This window comes from Dasypus novemcinctus, chromosome 4, assembly GCF_030445035.2.
Source record: "Dasypus novemcinctus isolate mDasNov1 chromosome 4, mDasNov1.1.hap2, whole genome shotgun sequence".
NCBI lineage: Eukaryota > Metazoa > Chordata > Mammalia > Cingulata > Dasypodidae > Dasypus > Dasypus novemcinctus.
Window position 1 is genome coordinate 66,783,117 of NC_080676.1, and position 8,438 is coordinate 66,791,554.

General features: G+C 31.7%; 1 protein-coding gene across 1 annotated transcript in view; it reads left to right on the forward strand.

Annotated features, from left to right (window-relative positions):
* The window catches only part of OSTN (osteocrin), a 75,085-nt gene extending 69,078 nt beyond the window's left edge, over nucleotides 1-6,007 (forward strand). The window contains exon 4 of the mRNA XM_004460840.3: nucleotides 3,046-6,007. The gene's annotated coding sequence lies outside the window, so the exon portion shown is untranslated. The remainder of the gene's footprint in view (nucleotides 1-3,045) is intronic.
* The last annotated feature ends 2,431 nt before the right edge of the window (nucleotides 6,008-8,438 follow it).

Sequence of the window (8,438 nt, forward strand, 5' to 3'; positions counted from 1 at the left end):
CTTGTACATTTAGATAATGAAACAGTGATATTGTGAAGATTAAATTAGATGTTTAAAGAGGTCCTAGAATGCACTGAACACACAATACATACAAATGACAACAATTCTGAAAACTTAGTCAGTGCTGGGCACTGTGCTTAGTACTTTACATGCATTGCTTCATTCTACCATCCTGTTCCATAGAGTAGGTACTATTAATCTCTCTAAAATCTTGGAAAGTAAGACAGCATAAGAGAGAAAAATGCCAACTATGGAGGTCAGTTTTGTCTATCTGTTAGCTATGAGACCTTGCTTAAATTCTGAAGCCCTCCTTCTTAAAATGGGAATTATTATCATTTCTATCATATAGCCTTGTCCTAAGGAATAAATAAATTGATACATATTATACACTTAAAATTGTACCTGACACATATTAAGTACTCAATAATCATTTGTTGCTGTTATTATTGTCATACAAATAAGTGAAAAGGCTTAGATATGTTAAATTAACTCATAATGCTTCATAGCTAATATGAGTACACATAGAATTCAAACACAGAAAATTTAAATCCTGAGCTTATATACTAAATGCTATATGTAACCATCCATATTATATGTTTAAACACTAAATGCTTGCTGAATACAAAATCTAGGCAATATATTTTCTCCTAAAAAGGTTTATAAAGGAAGCCTCTTCCTTCCCAAACAGATAAGGTAAGCTATGATCCTCAAATCAGTTGAATGATGTTGAGGCCACGGAGCATCACTTTAGACCTGATCCTCACTTAATTGAAATCATTCCATATGTCCTTCCCAAATGCTCTAAAGCTACATTAAAAGGTCAATATTTTACCTTAACTTTCTCATTGTCAGAATGACTTAGCTAAAAGAAACTTTATTCTCTGTGGAGTTGCTCATCAATGAAGTTCTGAAATCGCTGAATGCCCATAAACACAGGAGGCCTTCCTGAATACTGCCAGGAATCCTGCCATATGAATAGTACTATCTTCAAAAACTCAGCTTGAATTTTCTTTCTTTATATCTGTAGATATACCAAGGTCATCTCATCAGGGTTATTGAAAATCAACACATTTATATTTGAGTAGGAAATAAGGTAATGGGCATTAAAAACCAGATAACTCCATGGATCAGGGTCACAATCCCTCAATTTCTACATGTATTCAAACATCATAAAACTGAAGTTAAAATAATTAGGTTTGATGTGATTTTCACATGTGCCCTATCACCTATACTGCTTCTGAATTCAGCCAAAACAGTTATCATAAACAGTTCATCCAGGGAACTTTTTTTTTATTTTTCATTTTAATTTTTCAATCTTAGAATCTCCTGATCATTTCTCAACTATAAAAGCCAAGTTGAGTAAATACATGTTTCCTCAGCCACTGTTAGTTGAAATTCAAATTGGCTTATTGTGTGCTTCTGTTAGCAGACTTTGCTGAACATCATAACAATCCTTGCCCTTATTATTAGAACCTCAAAATGATAGCAAAACATGAGAATAGGTTTAGAAAAGAACTTAATATCATATAGTCTGTTTGTTTTTCAGTCATGGTGGGTTTACCTGAATTTATGATTAAACCTTTATGTTTCTATTCATTATTTCCTATCAATATCACTATGATTTTTTAGGTTTTTTTTTTTTTACTTCTTCATGGGCAGTTTCATGTTTTATACTTTATGAATAGTAAAATTCATAACAATAATAATATATTTGTAATCTCCATTTAACATTTCAAAATTATTCTATATTCTTTCTCGAATTCCTTTGCATTAAACAGGATGCAATATACACACCATTAACAATAATTTGAGTCATTAAATATGCTCACAGTCATGTGCCAAGTTGACATTTAAGAAAATATTTCATTTAATACAATCCCATTTTTTTTCAATAAATAAGGAAACAGGTGGTGAAAGGAAGGTGATTTGCCCAGAGTTTTACAGATGATCAGGCAAAGCAAGATGCAGGACTCAGGTCTCTGGATTTGTAGGTCAGAAATCTCTCCGTGACCCATAAGGTCTTGGAGCTAGATTGCCATTGCTGGGTGAAAACAAATAGAAAAACTTAGTTTCACTTCTGTGGGGTTTGATGTATACTCTTTTGGAGAGGGTATATTTGTGGGTTTTCACCTTCTAGGTTTCATTTTAGGTCTTCTTGCTAAAAGTGAAACTTGTACCTAATTGTGGAAGTTTTGTTTGGCTTGAGGTCAAATCTAAATACAGCTGCTGTGTTTTACCTAGTTTCCAGCCCAAGTGTTAATCCCTTGACCAAAACATAATTTGAGAAGGAAGATAATCTGACATTTACACAATGTCTTCCTGAAATTATTTTGAATTTTCATTATGCCTCAGATCTAAGCAACTCAGATTCAGAAAGGTATTTTGTCTAAGGTTGCACAGCTTCTCTAAATGCAATTAGCAAGTTCTAGGTCTCTGCCATTGAAATCATGATGCCTAATTAATGAAATCTGGTAGAAATATGGCCATTAATTGGGTTGCCAAGTTTTATCACATGCATTAATATTTTCCTTTTAATGCTATGAAGTACATATTGCTACAGTACACTGGCAATTTTTATTTTAAAATATTGACATACTATCATTCAAATAAATCAATAGAACTTTCAAATATGGAAGAAATATCATATTTTAAAATACAGGTATTGGGTTAGACTCTCTTACCACAAAATTTTCAGTTACCAATGTGTTATCATAGTAACAAATAAAAACTAGAAGTCAGCCTTCCTTTATTTTTCCATTGTTTGTCATGGCTTTTGAATTAAGATTGAAATTTGAGTAATAGAAGAAAGGAGGTGTGGCAGAGGCAGCTTTCAATTTTTATTAAAAAATGAGCACCAGAGTCTAGCTTTTATTTGAAATTATCGTTTTGCATTGTTGTCTCTGCAATCAAAACACGTTACGTAAATGAAAGTTATAATGAAACATGCCTTTAGAGTTTTAGCTCTTCTCAACTGATATCAATGTACTTCCACCTGATCCACAGAGTTCTCATTAGCTTTAACAACTTCAACTCTCACCTTTTCAGATGCACCTTCCTTGGGTGAAACGTCACAGGATATGGAACATGCTTCATGAAGTTCTTCGCGCTGCTTAATGAGTAAATGTTTAAGGAAATGACCTGCAAATCCTTTCCAAATCTGGTACTTTAGTTTATCACATCAGAACGTTGTTAAATTTAATTGTTCAGATCATTTCAATGCATGGATTTTTTTTAAAGTATTTTAATCATTCAAGGATGGTCACCTTTCCTCAAACCTTTTTAAAGTAAAAGTCAAAAAGTACAATACAGTGAAATGCCTTCTGTCTATATTTGCAATTCACATTAACACAATTGAAGAATTGTAACTGAAGGCGGATTTCCTTTTGTTAAATTGAAATACAACTTGTTCATCATACGGGAACTAAAAAGGCAAAAATGTATATGCTTCTCTTGAGTGCTTTTCTTTGCCTTTTGGATAATAATTATGAAATTAGGCTTCTGTTAACATAGTCAAATTGCAGTCAAGTTCAACCAAATAAAGTACAGTCCCAGAGAAATAAGAGAAGCTCTCTGAGCAAGGGAATAAAGCAACAACAACAAACAAAAACAGAAAAAAGCAGTCATAAAGTCCATAAACTTTATTCCCCCAAGAACTGATAAAATGTCTATATCTGCAGCTCAGAGCATACTGACTTAGAATTAAGGAAATGAAGAATATTACTCATTTGTCAGGCTTGGATATCCAATGTCCCTGTCTAAAATCTTTCCACGTCCCTAAATTACAACTGATGGTTAATTAAAAGCAGCAGTAGCTAATTATGAGAATAAATATACAGACTTAACAGCTGAAATTAAGAAAGAAATCAGAAGGATCACTAAGTAATAAACCACCAGAGTAGTAAGGGCTCAGATGAATACACATCATTTTAGCTCAATATAGTATACTAAGAGATCATTTTGATGTTACTGAATCATCTTAGAAACTAACCTGTTTCATATACTGTGCCTAATAAGGCATTAAAGGGTATATTGTGTTTGAGAAAGATTTCTTTCAATTGATTCAAATTACTTTTTTAGGGGAGGGCTTTCAAAGAATAAGTTTTCATATTCTGGAAAGCTCAGTTCTCAGCGATATCTGTTAAGCCACTATACTTAACAGCTCATAAACTCATTTGCATTCGATATAAGATAAAGATAAATTATTCCTTGGAGCAGAGACTAAGCATAAATTAGTTCGCATAAATTTTAAAGCATCTTAAAAATACGTCTTTTTTAAACCCTAGTAATCACCTTCAAACAGGACTGATATGTAGGAGTGACAAGTTTTGGCTAGTAGAGCAGAGGTTTATATCAGCATATAAAGAATGATATGTGGTGTCTTCCTATTAGAAGAGGAAAGGGCAAATGAGAAGTTGTTAATCTTAACTAAAAATTAATGTACTTGTGTGATCCAAAGCATAAAATATATACAAAAGAACCCCACAATGACAAAAAAAAAAGTATTAGAAAGGAGCAGATGAACTAAATGAATTGACTATAATGAAAGACTAGTTATTCTGCTAATGTGCTTTTAAGAAGACCCAGTTGAAAAGATCTGGAAAGGAGGAAATTTTTAAAAAGAATGTGTGTACATTGAATACAGAGTGGCTATCTATATAAATTATTAGTTTTCTGAAATATTTTCAACTTGCAGAAAATACTCAAATTTAAGTTTATGAAATAGCGATAAATGAATCTTTTTTTTAATCCTAATAGAGGGGCTAGAGCAAATTGATTGGAAGACAAATCAATTTTCGGAAATTTAATCAAATCTGTTCATAAATTTTCTTTAGAAAGTTAGCAGAGCTACACGGGAAAATATCTCACAGAACTCACTACTTCAAAGAATTATTATTTAAGAAAAAGTTATTATCTCTACCACCTTTTCTCCAAACTTCAAGTGAATTATAGGAATGTTTCCTTTTCCTGGGAAACTTGCTTTCCTGTGCCTCCTATTTGAATATTCACAAGCTTGTAATCCAACTGGGAGATGCATCATGCTTTGACCAAATATATTAAAATGTACTCTAGCCTAAAGATATTTCATGGTAAAGATTTAAACTTGGATTAAACAAGTTGATTTCCTACATTTATTTTTCAACTTCAAAATTAGGCTATGGTATCTGACTTAATTAAAATAAAGGATGGCAATATATTGATTTATACTCTTTTCTAACATGAAAGGAATGTGCCTCATAGTAAAATTTATACATGAGTTTTCCATCAAGAGAAAAGAAAACTGTTTATTCCACTTTATTTCATATTTTAACTTTTACTCCTAGTTTGTACAGAGTAGAAAATGAGGCAGAAATATGCTAGTTTACAATAGGGCATTCCTTTGATATAGCAGTAATTTAAGACATAATTTCTGTTAAGAATATAATAAATCATCTCGTTTATTTGTCCAATGCATTTTATACTATTGTACCTATTGTGTTCAGAAGCTACAAACTTGCAAGGACTTTTCACTGGGTTGCTGAGGTTCCAAGGCTGAGTTGGGGGAAATAAAAAAGTTAATGGATGTTGAGATGTGAATATCAGAATCAAATTAAGTATAAAGGTATGAGTAATCATTATTTTTAAATTACTACATTTAGTACCAAAATAATACATTAGCTTTTTGCCAATTGTTCCTATATGGTGTTCATATGTATAAAATTGAATATGGACTTCTGAGCTCTGGTGTCAATACATAATAAAATGGACAGGAGGAAATGTTATTCCTGACTACATCATCTTAAAATTTACTCACACTACAAAACATCTGGCAATTCTATCTTTAATCTACATATAGCTTTCAGGAATTAAATTTATTAAACAAATCATTAAAAAATAACTTACGGAATTTTATAAAAGGAAGAAGCATCAGAAACTTTTCAGAATGGTAGAACCCTTTACACCTAAAGGCCCAAAATGCTTGGCTATTGTTCACACTGCTTTAAGGTTAATAAATATGAGATGATGAAAACAGAAGTTTTTGTCTTTCTTTATGGTAACATTATATTTGTGTTCATGGCTGTTGTAAATACATGGGAACATCTTCAGACATTATGTGGCAACTAATATTTATGTGCAGTTTTGGAGTTCTCAAGCAAATATATGTATAGCACTCAGGCATAATTTTCAATTTAGTCTGTTTTATGTTTTTTTTTGTTTGTTTTTTTCCTAGTTTAAACAATATGGCTCATTCTATCTTACAAGGTAGTTTTACCAGTAAACATAATAAACTATCATATAGATAAAGCTGCACAGCCCCCATATCTCAAAATAATGAAATGTATATAGGCTTATCAGGCCAGTCATCACATAATTATAAACTAGTCATTAATAATTTTTACTTGCAAAATTACCTTTGGTAAAACAAGTGGCAAACAAAGTTCAAATTTAACTCTCAGCCTTGGAATTGTTTGTTAAACTTGTTCAAATGTAAGCAAGAACAGTTTGATGTATACAAGTATAAACTCATATGAGTTTTATTGTGTTTTTGTTTTTTTTTTCAGCATGAGTCTAGTTGAGAGAATCAAATACACTCTAATGTAGTGGAAAAGGTAGAAATGAGATCTCAGAAACCAAGAGGCAAATTGTTCTATAAGCAAATTTTGTTAGATATTATATAAAAGATTTCTACTCACTGGTATTGTGGTTGTAGTAATGGTTGTGGTTGCAGTAATCTTAAGGAAAATTGCCTACATTAATAGAAAAGATATGGTGGCCAGCACTATCAAAGTTGGAGTAAGGATAATGATGACATATGTTTCCAATAATGGAGACAATATAATTTATTTTAACTTTCCATTATGCTTTTAAAAAAATATTTTAATCGATAGCACAATAGCACAATCATCACAGGACAAAAATATATGTAAACAATAAATTTATGTAAAGCATACAGCAGACACAACACTCAAATTTAGCACTGCAAAGCCATTTTGATAGCCAAATGCATTCAAGAGTGTGTGTGACACATTTGTCATCATTCATATCATAAAACATAAGCTTATTACAACCCACTTAATCAGAAGTCAACAAGGTGAGAAAAATAATATTAGGATAAATGTCACAGTTCATACATGAAATAGCAATAATATGTAAGCAGTAGAGTGAGTAGTTATAGTCATCTTTTTCTAATATTATATTTTTTGCATCCAGAGAAAAAGCTTTAGACAATTATTTCCTAAAGCAGTCTATAGGAGAAAACAATTTTTATTAGGAGGATCTTTGATAAAACATTATATTTCAATAAAATAGTCTGTGTGTAGGTGAATAAGAGAGAGTTTTATAAAAGGGATGTTCAATATGGTAGCCACTAGCCAAATCTGAATCTTTAAATTTAAATTTAAACTAAATAATATAAAAAACCCAGCTTCTTCATCATACTAGCTACATTTCAAATGCTCAATAATCACTTATAGCCTGTGGCTACCATATTGGCAGTGCAAATTAGAGAATAGCCCATCATCACAAAAATTTCTATTGGACAGCACTGTTGTACATTATAATGCATGTATTACAGTCCAGAAAATAAAGGTTGGCATTTTAGGTCTACCCTTCTATTTTACAGTTGGCATAATGGAAATCTCAAAGAAGTCATTTAAGTAAAAGTAGTGGTAAATGCTTTTCTGTTGGAGGCAGTAGAGAGAGGAGTTTAAAGATCTCTGCAAACCATCAATTATATTTAAGTAAATTCATTCTTTATCATATTGAATCTTCACATTCTAATCACAAAATGATACTTCAGACAAATCAAACCAATTCTGCAGTTGACAGCATTTTAATCTTCAAGTGCACAAATGAATCTTCTAAAATTTAAGTTGTCTGTAGTTTGTTCTCAGCCAATCATTTGACATAACAGTAATTTGATCCATCTAATTATAAATCCCTATAATTTATTTCAATCCAAATAGCTTATGAAACTGACATCTCTTGGAGATGGATCTTTGATTCACTATTAATTATTTGAGTAGACAATAAAGAAGAAGTTGAAAAACCCATAATAGAGTTAAATCATTCATTGAAATTAATGATTAAACCCTATGTGCTTGACCAGCTTACCCTCCTTAACTCTACTCACCCAACTGTAACCCCCATGCCATCACCACATACACGCACAGAGTATCATAACAACACTCACAGACTACTTCATTTCTACAAGTGCCACAGCTTCCCTTAAACAAAACCATGCTCAAGCCCTACAAAAGCAGAAGTCCATTCTCAGACTTTTAACTAAAGAGCTTAGTCTCACTAACCCAATTTTCTTCTTATAGATTGCTTTAGAAAGCTATCTTCATTGCCCTTTCTGTCATTTTGGATGGTCAGGCTCTTTGAGTTTCTCAATGTGACAGAAAATTACAAACTTCTGAGCCTACACATAGCCAAAATTTATACCACTTGATTAAAAA